Source organism: Bufo bufo, chromosome 1 (genome assembly GCF_905171765.1).
Source record: "Bufo bufo chromosome 1, aBufBuf1.1, whole genome shotgun sequence".
NCBI lineage: Eukaryota > Metazoa > Chordata > Amphibia > Anura > Bufonidae > Bufo > Bufo bufo.
Genome location: NC_053389.1, coordinates 213,399,576 through 213,415,001, shown reverse-complemented (window position 1 = coordinate 213,415,001; position 15,426 = coordinate 213,399,576).

The window sequence follows — 15,426 nt, the reverse complement described above, 5'->3', positions numbered from 1 at the left end:
AATATTGAGTTTTGTTTGGCTGTTAACCCTTGCTTTCTTAGCGGATTTTTTTTAATTAAAATGGAAAATCTGCTAAATTCTGAAATTTCATCTACATTTTCCTTTAATTCTTGTGGAACACCAAAAGGGTTAACAGAGTTTAAAAAAACAGTTTTGAATACCTTGAGGGGTGTAGTTTTCAAAATGTGGTCACCTTTCTGGAGCTTTTACTCTAGGGGTGCATCAGGGGATCTTCAAACATAAAATTATCCCAGTGAAATCTGCCCTCCAAAAACCATATGGCGTTGCTTTCCTTCTGCGCCCTGCCGTATGCCTGTACAGCAGTTTACGACCACAAATGGGGTGTTTCTGTAAACTACAGAATCAGGGCAATAAATATAGAGGTTTTTTTGGCTGTTAACCCTTGCTTTGTTACTGGAAAAATTTGATTAAAATTGAAAATCTGCCAAAAAAGTGAAATTCTGTATTTTCCTTTAATTCTTGTGAAACACCTTTAGGGTTGACAAAGTTTGTAAAATCAGTTTTGAATACCTTGAGGGGTGTAGTTTCTAAAATGGGGACATTAATGGGTGATTTCTGTGACAGACTGAACCGTCACTAGGGCTGCTGGAGAAGCCTGAGGGCTAGCCTCCTTCCTGCGGACTATGGACTATAGAGACCCCCTCAGACCTCTTGGGGTTACAAGGAACTATTAACCCTGATTTATGTGTGGAGTATTATAGGTCATATCGTTCCTATTGCCCATTAAAGGTGCAGGGGTGAACCCAACAACACAAAAAGGGTTAACTCTGCACTGAGGCTCCCAAGGAATGTGTTAGTTCATTTGTCCCTTTCTTCTATTGTGTTATTGATGGGATTAAGTAGCCGACTGCGGTGTAGAGAAGTAGATCACCCTCTGATACACTCAGGAGATAATTTCATCGCATGTGTCTAATCTCTCCCTATTCCATCATTAAGACACTGGGGAGGGGATGTCTGTTTGCATGCTGTTCATGTTTGATTAAGTTATGATGTTAGACCTCTTGAACTATGTATACTGAGTTAGTCCATTGTCTTAGTTAACTGTATCACAGGCAGAGGGGGTGTGCCTCTGGCCTGTGGAATTGTATAAAGTGTGAGTGCTGACTGGCATTAAAGGTCCTTTTCTAGCCTTCATGAAGCCTGGGCTCATGTTTGGGGGATTGGAGAACTCTGCGGATTGCTATAATCATTATACTTTCCAGAGTATAGCTCTTGTAAGAGCTGTTCCTGTTTTACTGTCTGGACTAAGGAGAGGTTCACCCACTGGAAGCTGAAACCCTGGGTCCAGGGTGGGTGGAGTAAGGAGAAACCCCAAACCATGCTGCAGCAGTTTGTGGGGTTTGCGGTGGTTAAGGTGTTGAGTGCGGTGCTGATGGTCCATAGCGAGCACTAGGAGCAACGTTTGACGGAGGCACTCAGTTGGGGTGGCAGGCGAGTTTCTATTATGTAAGCCCCACAAAGTGACTTCAGACCTGAACGGGTCCTTAAAAATTGGGTTTTAGAAATTTTCTTAAACATTTTAAGATTTACTTTCAAACTACTAAGCTTTCTAACATCCCAAAAATATAAAATGCCATTTACAAAATGATCCAAACATGAAGTAGACATATGGGAAATCTAAAGTAATAACTATTTTAGAAGGTATCACTAACTGTTTTAAAAGCAGAGAAATAAAACATTTTAAAAATGAATTTTTAAAAATTTTGGGTAAATTTGGTATTTTTTTTATAAATAAAAATGAAATTATTTGACTCAAATTTACCACTGTAGTGAAGTACAATATGTGTTGAGAAAACAGTCTCAGAATGGCTTGGATAAGTAAAAGCTTTTAAAGTTATCACCACATAAAGTGACGCATGTCAGATTTGCAAAAAATGGCCTGGTCCTTAAGGTGAAAAATGTCAGGGTCCTGAAGGGGTTAAAATATTTTTTGGTGGTGTTATTTTTAATTTAAATAGCTATACTTAAACAAAAACCGTGAATTCTTGCAGTTTTTGCACTGGCCACTAAGCATAATAATTGGTGACACTTCTTGGTCTGTACAGATCACATTACTGCATTTACCTGCTTATCTATACACAGATGTGATATCATTACAGGCAGGATTAGAATGACAGATAAGACAGGATTCATCATTCACAATAGGTGATTGTCAAAGCTTACTGTATCTATTCTTCCCTTGTACAATGACCTCTGCACAGGTCACAGAGTATGCCTAGAAAACTCTCTCATAGACGTCAATGAGGTCCTCTCCTGACCATGGTGTCTATGGCCCATGGAGCTGCAGTAAAATAAATTTGTAATGCTTTGTAAATGCTGTTAAGAACAACTCCGGCAAGATGGCTGCTCCCATAATCAAGTTCAGAAAACAAAATTAAAAAATCTGTAATCTGAAAATAAAATCAGGTTAGAAAAAAAGAATATGTGTTGTTTACTTGTTTTTAACTGGCAAATAACATTTTTGGTAACACGTTTCCTTTAAGAAAAATTATAGCTTGTAGTTAGATTGAATTGTTAGAAAGAGAGGTTTTAGCTAGACAGGACAGAATCAGTGTAGTGTAATGCGTCTCACTGAGCTATACCACTCATTTTTTTTATACCACTCATTTTTTCTTAATGTGTATTAACCCACTATCATCTCGATTACACAAAAAAAAATCTAAATTACAGAAACAAATTAACAATATTTATCTGGGAGCTCATAGTATTTTTGCTTCATATTTGCACTAGACACTGTCCAGTTTAAATTTCTATACATATTGCAAAGCTTCTTAAAAAAACTTCCGTTGGTCACAGGCTACTGTACCTGATATGATGTGTTGTTCTATGTCACTCACGGGTTATGCTGTAGTAGACTCTGTTCAGAAATACTGTATTACTTATGATTGTTTAGGTAAGCTTAAAAATAAAATGTCTGGTAAATAACAGAGTGGCAATGGGTTGGTTAATGTAAAATGAAATCCATTGTATACAGCAGCACAGTCAGCAACAGCCATCCGACTAGTAGAAGCAGGACAGGGTTCTCCCTCACTTCTGGAACACATTGGATTATTATTGTGGAGGAAGTGGTTGAGATTGTGGACTAGATGATCTTAGTCATATCAAGATGGTATTGATTTTACCTCTAAGTCTGAGCCTTTGAGCCAGGGTTCAGCGCATTCTGTCACATATATTTGTGGCTGTGAAATTGGTAGAGTTACTTTATTTAATATAACACCAAACCCATTGCCATTTCCTAAAATGGGATATTTTTAAAACCGTTTGTTGAAAGAAAACATAGCTTCTACTGATACTACCATATGTAGTCAGACTTCTTTCCTCAAAAGCGAGAATTTTTGGACCATTTTAAAATTTTTAAAAAGTATAAAAAAATCCAACAGCATAATTTATTTTTAAACAGGCTGATTATTACCACTGGCAACCAAGCATTTACCAGTAGCAATATACACTCACCTAAAGAATTATTAGGAACACCTGTTCTATTTCTCATTAATGCAATTATCTAGTCAACCAATCACATGGCAGTTGCTTCAATGCATTTAGGGGTGTGCACCTGGTCAAGACAATCTCCTGAACTCCAAACTGAATGTCAGAATGGGAAAGAAAGGTGATTTAAGCAATTTTGAGCGTGGCATGGTTGTTGGTGCCAGACTGGCTGGTCTGAGTATTTCACAATCTGCTCAGTTACTGGGATTTTCACGCACAACCATTTCTAGGGTTTACAAAGAATGGTGTGAAAAAGGAAAAACATCCAGTATGCGGCAGTCCTGTGGGCGAAAATGCCTTGTGGATGCTAGAGGTCAGAGGAGAATGGGCCGACTGATTCAAGCTGATAGAAAAGCAACGTTGACTGAAATAACCACTCGTTACAACCGAGGTATGCAGCAAAGCATTTGTGAAGCCACAACACGCACAACCTTGAGGCGGATGGGCTACAACAGCAGAAGACCCCACCGGGTACCACTCATCTCCACTACAAATAGGAAAAAGAGGCTACAATTTGCACGAGCTCACCAAAATTGGACTGTTGAAGACTGGAAAAATGTTGCTTGGTCTGATGAGTCTCGATTTCTGTTGAGACATTCAAATGGTAGAGTCCGAATTTGGCGTAAACAGAGTGAGAAAATGTATCCATCATGCCTTGTTACCACTGTGCAGGCTGGTGGTGGTGGTGTAATGGTGTGGGGGATGTTTTCTGGGCACACTTTAGGCCCCTTAGTGCCAATTGGGCATCGTTTAAATGCCACGGGCTACAGGAGCATTGTTTCTTACCATGTCCATCCCTTCATGACCACCATGTACCCATCCTCTGATGGCTACTTCTAGCAGGATAATGCACCATGTCACAAAGCTCGAATCATTTCAAACTGGTTTCTTGAACATGACAATGAGTTCACTGCACTAAAATGGCCCCCACAGTCACCAGATCTCAACCCAATAGAGCATCTTTGGGATGTGGTGGAAAGGGGAGCTTCGTGCCCTGGATGTGCATCCCTCAAATCTCCATCAACTGCAAGATGCTATCCTATCAATATGGGCCAACATTTCTAAAGAATGCTATCAGCACCTTGTTGAATAAATGCCACGTAGAATTAAGGCAGTTCTGAAGGCAAAAGGGGGTCCAAAACCGTATTAGTATGGTGTTCCTAATAATTCTTTAGGTGAGTGTATGTCACTGTTAATTTGACATTACTAATGCTATATTGTCGTTAAAGAGTTTGAAATGGTTTGAATACTATCCTAGGAGACCTCAAAGTGTTATACATAACTTTTCAGGGCTATCCGAGCATGTTCGATTCAGGTAGAATTTAACCCCTTAGTGACCAGCCTGTTTTGGGCCTTACTGACCAAGCGTTTTTTTTTTTGTTTTTTTTATCGTCACTTTCCAAGAGCTATAACTTTTTTATTTTTCCGTCTATATAGCTGTATGAGGGCTTTTTTTTTTTTTGCGTGACAAGTAGTAGTTTTTAATGGCACCATTTTGGGGTACACATAACTTTATGATTAACTTTTATTAACTATTTCTGGGAGGGAGATGGAAAAAACAGCAATACTGCCACTTCGTTTTTATGTTATAAATTTTACAGCGTTCATATTTTTATTCTCTGGGTCAGTACGATTATGGTGATGACAAATACATATATTTTTAGGTTTTATTTTTTTAGGTTTTACAACTTTTTTGCAACAAAACCCCTTTTTAAAAAAAATGTTTTTACATTGTTGCTTCCCAAGACCCATAACTTTTTTTTTCTTTCTATGTAGTTATGTGTGAGGGCTTTTTTTTACGGGACAAATTTTTTATTGGAATCATTCTGGAGTAAATGGCGCTTTGTGATCAGTTGTTATAACGTTTTTTAGGTGGCAACTAAGAATAAATGATCAATTCTGTCTTTTATTTTATTTTTTACGGCGGTCACCATAGGGGATAATTTATGTGATATTTATGCAGTCCGGGTTGTTATGGACATGGCAATACCAAATATACGGGGGATATTTAATTTTTTAGCAATTTTTCTTTATTGAAAAGCATATTTTCAATAGAAAAAAATATATAATTTTTTTATGGAATTTTTTTATTTAATAAATGTTTTTTTCTACTTTTTTTTACCACTTAATAGACCCACAAGGGGACTATAACAGACAGTATTTTGATTGCTTGTAAAATGCAATGCATTATCCCTATAATGCATTGCATTTTAATAGCCATGCTATTTTAACATTGACCAGATTGCTTGAGGTCCAACTGCTGGGATTCCAACCTTGGGAATCCCCAGTAATCATAAACTTATAACTAGAGTTGAGCGAACACCTGGATGTTCGGGTTCAAGAAGTTCGGCCGAACTTCCCGGAAATGTTCGGGTTCGGGATCCGAACAAGACCCGAACTTCGTCCCGAACCCGAACCCCATTGAAGTCAATGGGGACCCGAACTTTTCGGCACTAAAAAGGCTGTAAAACAGCCCAGGAAAGAGCTAGAGGGCTGCAAAAGGCAGCAACATGTAGGTAAATCCCCTGCAAACAAATGTGGGTAGGGAAATGAATAAAAAAAATAAAAAAATTAACCAATATCAATTGGAAAGAGGTCCCATAGCAGAGAATCTGGCTTCACGTCAGCAGAGAATCAGTCTCTTCATGCCATAGCAGAGAATCTGGCTTCATGTCAGCAGAGAATCAGTCTTCATGTCATATCAGAGAATCAGGCTTAACGTCACCCACCACTGGAACAGGCCACTGTCACACATTTAGGCCCCGGCACCCAGACAGAGGAGAGAGGTCCCGTAACAGAGAATCTGGCTTCATGTCAGCACAGAATCAGTCTTCATGTCATAGCAGAGAATCAGGCTTCACGTCACCCACCACTGGAACAGGCCACTGTCACATATTTAGGCCCCGGTACCCAGACAGAGGAGAGAGGTCCCGTAACAGAGAATCTGGCTTCATGTCAGCAGAGAATCAGTCTTCATGTCATAGCAGAGAATCAGGCTTCACGTCACTCACCACTGGAACAGGCCACTGTCACATATTTAGGCCCCGTCACCCAGACAGAGGAGAGAGGTCCCGTAACAGAGAATCTGGCTTCATGTCAGCACAGAATCAGTCTTCATGTCATAGCAGAGAATCAGGTTTAACGTAACCCACCACTGGAAAAGGCCACTGTCACATATTTAGGCCCAGGCACCCAGGCAGAGGAGAGAGGTCGCGTAACAGAGAATCTGGCTTCATGTCAGCAGAGTATCAGTCTTCATGTCATAGCAGAGAATCAGGCTTCACGTCACCCACCACTGGAACAGGCCACTGTCACATATTTAGGCCCCGGCACCCAGACAGAGGAGAGAGGTCCCGTAACAGAGAATCTGGCTTCATGTCAGCAGAGAATCAGTCTTCATGTCATAGCAGAGAATCAGGCTTCACGTCACCCACCACTGGAACAGGCCACTGTCACATATTTAGGCCCAGGCACCCAGGCAGATGAGAGAGGTCCCGTAACAGAGAATCTGGCTTCATGTCAGCAGAGAATCAGTCTTCATGTCATAGCAGAGAATCAGGCTTCACGTCACCCACCACTGGAACAGGCCACTGTCACACATTTAGGCCCCGGCACCCAGACAGACGAGAGAGGTCCCGTAACAGAGAATCTGGCTTCATGTCTGCAAAGAATCAGTCTTCATGTCATAGCAGAGAATCAGGCTTCACGTCACCCACCACTGGAACAGGCAACTGTCACATATTTAGGCCCAGGCACCCAGGTAGAGGAGAGAGGTCGCGTAACAGAGAATCTGGCTTCAGGTCAGCAGAGAATCAGTCTTCATGTCATAGCAGAGAATCAGGCTTCACGTCACCCACCACTGGAACAGGCCACAGTCACATATTTAGGCCCAGGCACCCAGGCAGAGGAGAGAGGTCCTGTAACAGAGAATCTGGCTTCATGTCAGCAGAGAATCAGTCTTCATGTCATAGCAGAGAATCAGGCTTCACGTCACTCACCACTGGAACAGGCCACTGTCACATATTTAGGCCCAGGCACCCAGGCAGAGGAGAGAGGTTGCGTAACAGAGAATCTGGCTTCATGTCAGCAGAGAATCAGTCTTCATGTCATAGCAGAGAATCAGGCTTCACGTCACCCACCACTGGAACAGGCCACTGTCACATATTTAGGCCCCGGCACCCAGACAGAGGAGAGAGGTCCCGTAACAGAGAATCTGGCTTCAAGTCAGCAGAGAATCAGTCTTCATGTCATAGCAGAGAATCAGGCTTCACGTCACCCACCACTGGAACAGGCCACTGTCACATATTTAGGCCTCGGCACCAAGACAGAGGAGAGAGGTCCCGTAACAGAGAATCTGGCTTCATGTCAGCACAGAATCAGTCTTCATGTCATAGCAGATAATCAGGCTTCACATCACCCACCACTGGAACAGGCCACTGTCACACATTTAGGCCCCGGCACCCAGACAGAGAAGAGAGAGGTCCCGTAACAGAGAATCTGGCTTCATGTCAGCAAAAAATCAGTCTTCATGTCATAGCAGAGAATCAGGCTTCACGTCACCCACCACTGGAACAGGCCACTGTCACACATTTAGGCCCCGGCACCCAGACAGAGGAGAGAGGTCCCGTAACAGAGAATCTGGCTTCATGTCAGCAGAGAATCAGTCTTCATGTCATAGCAGAGAATCAGGCTTCACGTCACCCACCACTGGAACAGGCCACTGTCACATATTTAGGCCCAGGCACCCAGGTAGAGGAGAGAGGTCGCGTAACAGAGAATCTGGCTTCAGGTCAGCAGAGAATCAGTCTTCATGTCATAGCAGAGAATCAGGCTTCACGTCACCCACCACTGGAACAGGCCACAGTCACATATTTAGGCCCAGGCACCCAGGCAGAGGAGAGAGGTCCTGTAACAGAGAATCTGGCTTCATGTCTGCAAAGAATCAGTCTTCATGTCATAGCAGAGAATCAGGCTTCACGTCACCCACCACTGGAACAGGCCACTGTCACATATTTAGGCCCAGGCACCCAGGCAGAGGAGAGAGGTTGCGTAACAGAGAATCTGGCTTCATGTCAGCAGAGAATCAGTCTTCATGTCATAGCAGAGAATCAGGCTTCACGTCACCCACCACTGGAACAGGCCACTGTCACATATTTAGGCCCCGGCACCCAGACAGAGGAGAGAGGTCCCGTAACAGAGAATCTGGCTTCAAGTCAGCAGAGAATCAGTCTTCATGTCATAGCAGAGAATCAGGCTTCAGGTCACCCACCACTGGAACAGGCCACTGTCACATATTTAGGCCTCGGCACCAAGACAGAGGAGAGAGGTCCCGTAACAGAGAATCTGGCTTCATGTCAGCACAGAATCAGTCTTCATGTCATAGCAGATAATCAGGCTTCACATCACCCACCACTGGAACAGGCCACTGTCACACATTTAGGCCCCGGCACCCAGACAGAGAAGAGAGAGGTCCCGTAACAGAGAATCTGGCTTCATGTCAGCAAAAAATCAGTCTTCATGTCATAGCAGAGAATCAGGCTTCACGTCACCCACCACTGGAACAGGCCACTGTCACACATTTAGGCCCCAGCACCCAGACAGACGAGAGAGGTCCCGTAACAGAGAATCTGGCTTCATGTCTGCAAAGAATCAGTCTTCATGTCATAGCAGAGAATCAGGCTTCACGTCACCCACCACTGGAACAGGCCACTGTCACATATTTAGGCCCAGGCACCCAGGTAGAGGAGAGAGGTCGCGTAACAGAGAATCTGGCTTCAGGTCAGCAGAGAATCAGTCTTCATGTCATAGCAGAGAATCAGGCTTCACGTCACCCACCACTGGAACAGGCCACAGTCACATATTTAGGCCCAGGCACCCAGGCAGAGGAGAGAGGTCCTGTAACAGAGAATCTGGCTTCATGTCAGCAGAGAATCAGTCTTCATGTCATAGCAGAGAATCAGGCTTCACGTCACCCACCACTGGAACAGGCCACTGTCACATATTTAGGCCCAGGCACCCAGGCAGAGGAGAGAGGTTGCGTAACAGAGAATCTGGCTTCATGTCAGCAGAGAATCAGTCTTCATGTCATAGCAGAGAATCAGGCTTCACGTCACCCACCACTGGAACAGGCCACTGTCACATATTTAGGCCCCGGCACCCAGACAGAGGAGAGAGGTCCCGTAACAGAGAATCTGGCTTCAAGTCAGCAGAGAATCAGTCTTCATGTCATAGCAGAGAATCAGGCTTCAGGTCACCCACCACTGGAACAGGCCACTGTCACATATTTAGGCCTCGGCACCAAGACAGAGGAGAGAGGTCCCGTAACAGAGAATCTGGCTTCATGTCAGCACAGAATCAGTCTTCATGTCATAGCAGATAATCAGGCTTCACATCACCCACCACTGGAACAGGCCACTGTCACACATTTAGGCCCCGGCACCCAGACAGAGAAGAGAGAGGTCCCGTAACAGAGAATCTGGCTTCATGTCAGCAAAAAATCAGTCTTCATGTCATAGCAGAGAATCAGGCTTCACGTCACCCACCACTGGAACAGGCCACTGTCACACATTTAGGCCCCGGCACCCAGACAGAGGAGAGAGGTCCCGTAACAGAGAATCTGGCTTCATGTCAGCAGAGAATCAGTCTTCATGTCATAGCAGAGAATCAGGCTTCACGTCACCCACCACTGGAACAGGCCACTGTCACATATTTAGGCCCCGGCACCCAGACAGAGGAGAGAGGTCCCGTAACAGAGAATCTGGCTTCATGTCAGCAGAGAATCAGTCTTCATGTCATAACAGAGAATCAGGCTTCATGTCACCCACCACTGGAACAGGCCACTGTCACATATTTAGGCCCCGGCACCCAGACAGAGGAGAGAGGTCCCGTAACAGAGAATCTGGCTTCATGTCAGCACAGAATCAGTCTTCATGTCATAGCAGAGAAACAGGCTTCACGTCACCCACCACTGGAACAGGCCACTGTCACATATTTAGGCCCAGGCAGAGGAGAGAGGTCCCGTAACAGAGAATCTGGCTTCATGTCAGCACAGAATCAATCTTCATGTCATAGCAGAGAATCAGGCTTCACGTCACCCACCACTGGAACAGGCCACTGTCACATATTTAGGCCCAGGCACCCAGGCAGAGGAGAGAGGTCCCGTAACAGAGAATCTGGCTTCATGTCAGCACAGAATCAGTCTTCATGTCATAGCAGAGAATCAGGCTTAACGTCACCCACCACTGGAACAGGCCACTGTCACATATTTAGGCCCAGGCACCCAGGCAGAGGAGAGAGGTCGCGTAACAGAGAATCTGGCTTCATGTCAGCAGAGAATCAGTCTTCATGTCATAGCAGAGAATCAGGCTTCACGTCACCCACCACTGGAACAGGCCACTGTCACACATTTAGGCCCCGGCACCCAGACAGACGAGAGAGGTCCCGTAACAGAGAATCTGGCTTCATGTCTGCAAAGAATCAGTCTTCATGTCATAGCAGAGAATCAGGCTTCACGTCACCCACCACTGGAACAGGCCACTGTCACATATTTAGGCCCAGGCACCCAGGTAGAGGAGAGAGGTCGCGTAACAGAGAATCTGGCTTAAGGTCAGCAGAGAATCAGTCTTCATGTCATAGCAGAGAATCAGGCTTCACGTCACCCACCACTGGAACAGGCCACAGTCACATATTTAGGCCCAGGCACCCAGGCAGAGGAGAGAGGTCCTGTAACAGAGAATCTGGCTTCATGTCAGCAGAGAATCAGTCTTCATGTCATAGCAGAGAATCAGGCTTCACGTCACCCACCACTGGAACAGGCCACTGTCACATATTTAGGCCCAGGCACCCAGGCAGAGGAGAGAGGTTGCGTAACAGAGAATCTGGCTTCATGTCAGCAGAGAATCAGTCTTCATGTCATAGCAGAGAATCAGGCTTCACGTCACCCACCACTGGAACAGGCCACTGTCACATATTTAGGCCCCGGCACCCAGACAGAGGAGAGAGGTCCCGTAACAGAGAATCTGGCTTCAAGTCAGCAGAGAATCAGTCTTCATGTCATAGCAGAGAATCAGGCTTCACGTCACCCACCACTGGAACAGGCCACTGTCACATATTTAGGCCTCGGCACCAAGACAGAGGAGAGAGGTCCCGTAACAGAGAATCTGGCTTCATGTCAGCACAGAATCAGTCTTCATGTCATAGCAGATAATCAGGCTTCACATCACCCACCACTGGAACAGGCCACTGTCACACATTTAGGCCCCGGCACCCAGGCAGAATAGAGAGAGGTCCCGTAACAGAGAATCTGGCTTCATGTCAGCAAAAAATCAGTCTTCATGTCATAGCAGAGAATCAGGCTTCACGTCACCCACCACTGGAACAGGCCACTGTCACATATTTAGGCCCCGGCACCCAGACAGAGGAGAGAGGTCCCGTAACAGAGAATCTGGCTTCATGTCAGCAGAGAATCAGTCTTCATGTCATAGCAGAGAATCAGGCTTCACGTCACCCACCACTGGAACAGGCCACTGTCACATATTTAGGCCCCGGCACCCAGACAGAGGAGAGAGGTCCCGTAACAGAGAATCTGGCTTCATGTCAGCACAGAATCAGTCTTCATGTCATAGCAGAGAAACAGGCTTCACGTCACCCACCACTGGAACAGGCCACTGTCACATATTTAGGCCCAGGCAGAGGAGAGAGGTCCCGTAACAGAGAATCTGGCTTCATGTCAGCACAGAATCAATCTTCATGTCATAGCAGAGAATCAGGCTTCACGTCACCCACCACTGGAACAGGCCACTGTCACATATTTAGGCCCAGGCACCCAGGCAGAGGAGAGAGGTCCCGTAACAGAGAATCTGGCTTCATGTCAGCACAGAATCAGTCTTCATGTCATAGCAGAGAATCAGGCTTCACGTCACACACCACTGGAACAGGCCACTGTCACATATTTAGGCCCAGGCACCCAGGCAGAGGAGAGAGGTCGCGTAACAGAGAATCTGGCTTCATGTCAGCAGAGAATCAGTCTTCATGTCATAGCAGAGAATCAGGCTTCACTTCACCCACCACTGAAACAGGCCACTGTCACATATTTAGGCCCAGGCACCCAGGCAGAGGAGAGAGGTCCCGTAACAGAGAATCTGGCTTCTTGTCAGCAGAGAATCAGTCTTCATGTCATAGCAGAGAATCAGGCTTCACGTCACCCACCACTGGAACAGGCCACTGTCACATATTTAGGCCCCGGCACCCAGACAGAGGAGAGAGGTCCCGTAACAGAGAATCTGGCTTCATGTCAGCACAGAATCAGTCTTCATGTCATAGCAGAAAATCAGGCTTCACGTCACCCACCACTGGAACAGGCCACTGTCACATATTTAGGCCCAGGCACCCAGACAGAGGAGAGAGGTCCCGTAACAGAGAATCTGGCTTCATGTCAGCACAGAATCAGTCTTCATGTCATAGCAGAGAATCAGGCTTCACGTCACCCACCACTGGAATAGGCCACTGTCACATATTTAGGCCCAGGCACCCAGGCAGAGGAGAGAGGTCGCGTAACAGAGAATCTGGCTTCATGTCAGCAGAGAATCAGTCTTCATGTCATAGCAGAGAATCAGGCTTCACGTCACCCACCACTGGAACAGGCCACTGTCACATATTTAGGCCCCGGCACCCAGACAGAGGAGAGAGGTCCCGTAACAGAGAATCTGGCTTCATGTCAGCAGAGAATCAGTCTTCATGTCATAGCAGAGAATCAGGCTTCACGTCACCCACCACTGGAACAGGCCACTGTCACATATTTAGGCCCCGTCACCCAGACAGAGGAGAGAGGTCCCGTAACAGAGAATCTGGCTTCATGTCAGCACAGAATCAGTCATGTCATAGCAGAATATCAGGCTTCACGTCACCCACCACTGGAACAGGCCACTGTCACATATTTAGGCCCAGGCACCCAGGCAGAGGAGAGAGGTCCCGTAACAGAGAATCTGGCTTCATGTCAGCAGAGAATCAGTCTTCATGTCATAGCAGAGAATCAGGCTTCACGTCACCCACCACTGGAACAGGCCACTGTCACACATTTAGGCCCCGGCACCCAGACAGACGAGAGAGGTCCCGTAACAGAGAATCTGGCTTCATGTCAGCAAAGAATCAGTCTTCATGTCATAGCAGAGAATCAGGCTTCACGTCACCCACCACTGGAACAGGCCACTGTCACATATTTAGGCCCAGGCACCCAGGACAGAGGAGAGAGGTCCCGTAACAGAGAATCTGGCTTCATGTCAGCACAGAATCAGTCTTCATGTCATAGCAGAGAATCAGGCTTCACGTCACCCACCACTGGAACAGGCCACTGTCACATATTTAGGCCCCGGCACCCAGACAGAGGAGAGAGGTCCCGTAACAGAGAATCTGGCTTCATGTCAGCACAGAATCAGTCTTCATGTCATAGCAGAGAATCAGGCTTAACGTCACCCACCACTGGAACAGGCCACTGTCACATATTTAGGCCCAGGCACCCAGGCAGAGGAGAGAGGTCCCGTAACAGAGAATCTGGCTTCATGTCAGCAGAGAATCAGTCTTCATGTCATAGCAGAGAATCAGGCTTCACGTCACCCACCACTGGAACAGGCCACTGTCACATATTTAGGCCCCGGCACCCAGACAGAGGAGAGAGGTCCCGTAACAGAGAATCTGGCTTCATGTCAGCAGAGAATCAGTCTTCATGTCATAGCAGAGAATCAGGCTTCACGTCACCCACCACTGGAACAGGCCACTGTCACATATTTAGGCCCCGTCACCCAGACAGAGGAGAGAGGTCCCGTAACAGAGAATCTGGCTTCATGTCAGCACAGAATCAGTCTTCATGTCATAGCAGAGAATCAGGCTTAACGTCACCCACCACTGGAAAAGGCCACTGTCACATATTTAGGCCCAGGCACCCAGGCAGAGGAGAGAGGTCGCGTAACAGAGAATCTGGCTTCATGTCAGCAGAGAATCAGTCTTCATGTCATAGCAGAGAATCAGGCTTCACGTCACCCACCACTGGAACAGGCCACTGTCACATATTTAGGCCCCGGCACCCAGACAGAGGAGAGAGGTCCCGTAACAGAGAATCTGGCTTCATGTCAGCAGAGAATCAGTCTTCATGTCATAGCAGAGAATCAGGCTTCACGTCACCCACCACTGGAACAGGCCACTGTCACATATTTAGGCCCCGTCACCCAGACAGAGGAGAGAGGTCCCGTAACAGAGAATCTGGCTTCATGTCAGCACAGAATCAGTCTTCATGTCATAGCAGAATATCAGGCTTCACGTCACCCACCACTGGAACAGGCCACTGTCACATATTTAGGCCCAGGCACCCAGGCAGAGGAGAGAGGTCCCGTAACAGAGAATCTGGCTTCATGTCAGCAGAGAATCAGTCTTCATGTCATAGCAGAGAATCAGGCTTCACGTCACCCACCACTGGAACAGGCCACTGTCACACATTTAGGCCCCTGCACCCAGACAGACGAGAGAGGTCCCGTAACAGAGAATCTGGCTTCATGTCTGCAAAGAATCAGTCTTCATGTCATAGCAGAGAATCAGGCTTCACGTCACCCACCACTGGAACAGGCCACTGTCACATATTTAGGCCCAGGCACCCAGGTAGAGGAGAGAGGTCGCGTAACAGAGAATCTGGCTTCAGGTCAGCAGAGAATCAGTCTTCATGTCATAGCAGAGAATCAGGCTTCACGTCACCCACCACTGGAACAGGCCACTGTCACATATTTAGGCCCAGGCACCCAGACAGAGGAGAGAGGTCCCGTAACAGAGAATCTGGCTTCATGTCAGCAGAGAATCAGTCTTCATGTCATAGCAGAGAATCAGGCTTCACGTCACCCACCACTGGAACAGGCCACTGTCACATACTGTATTTAG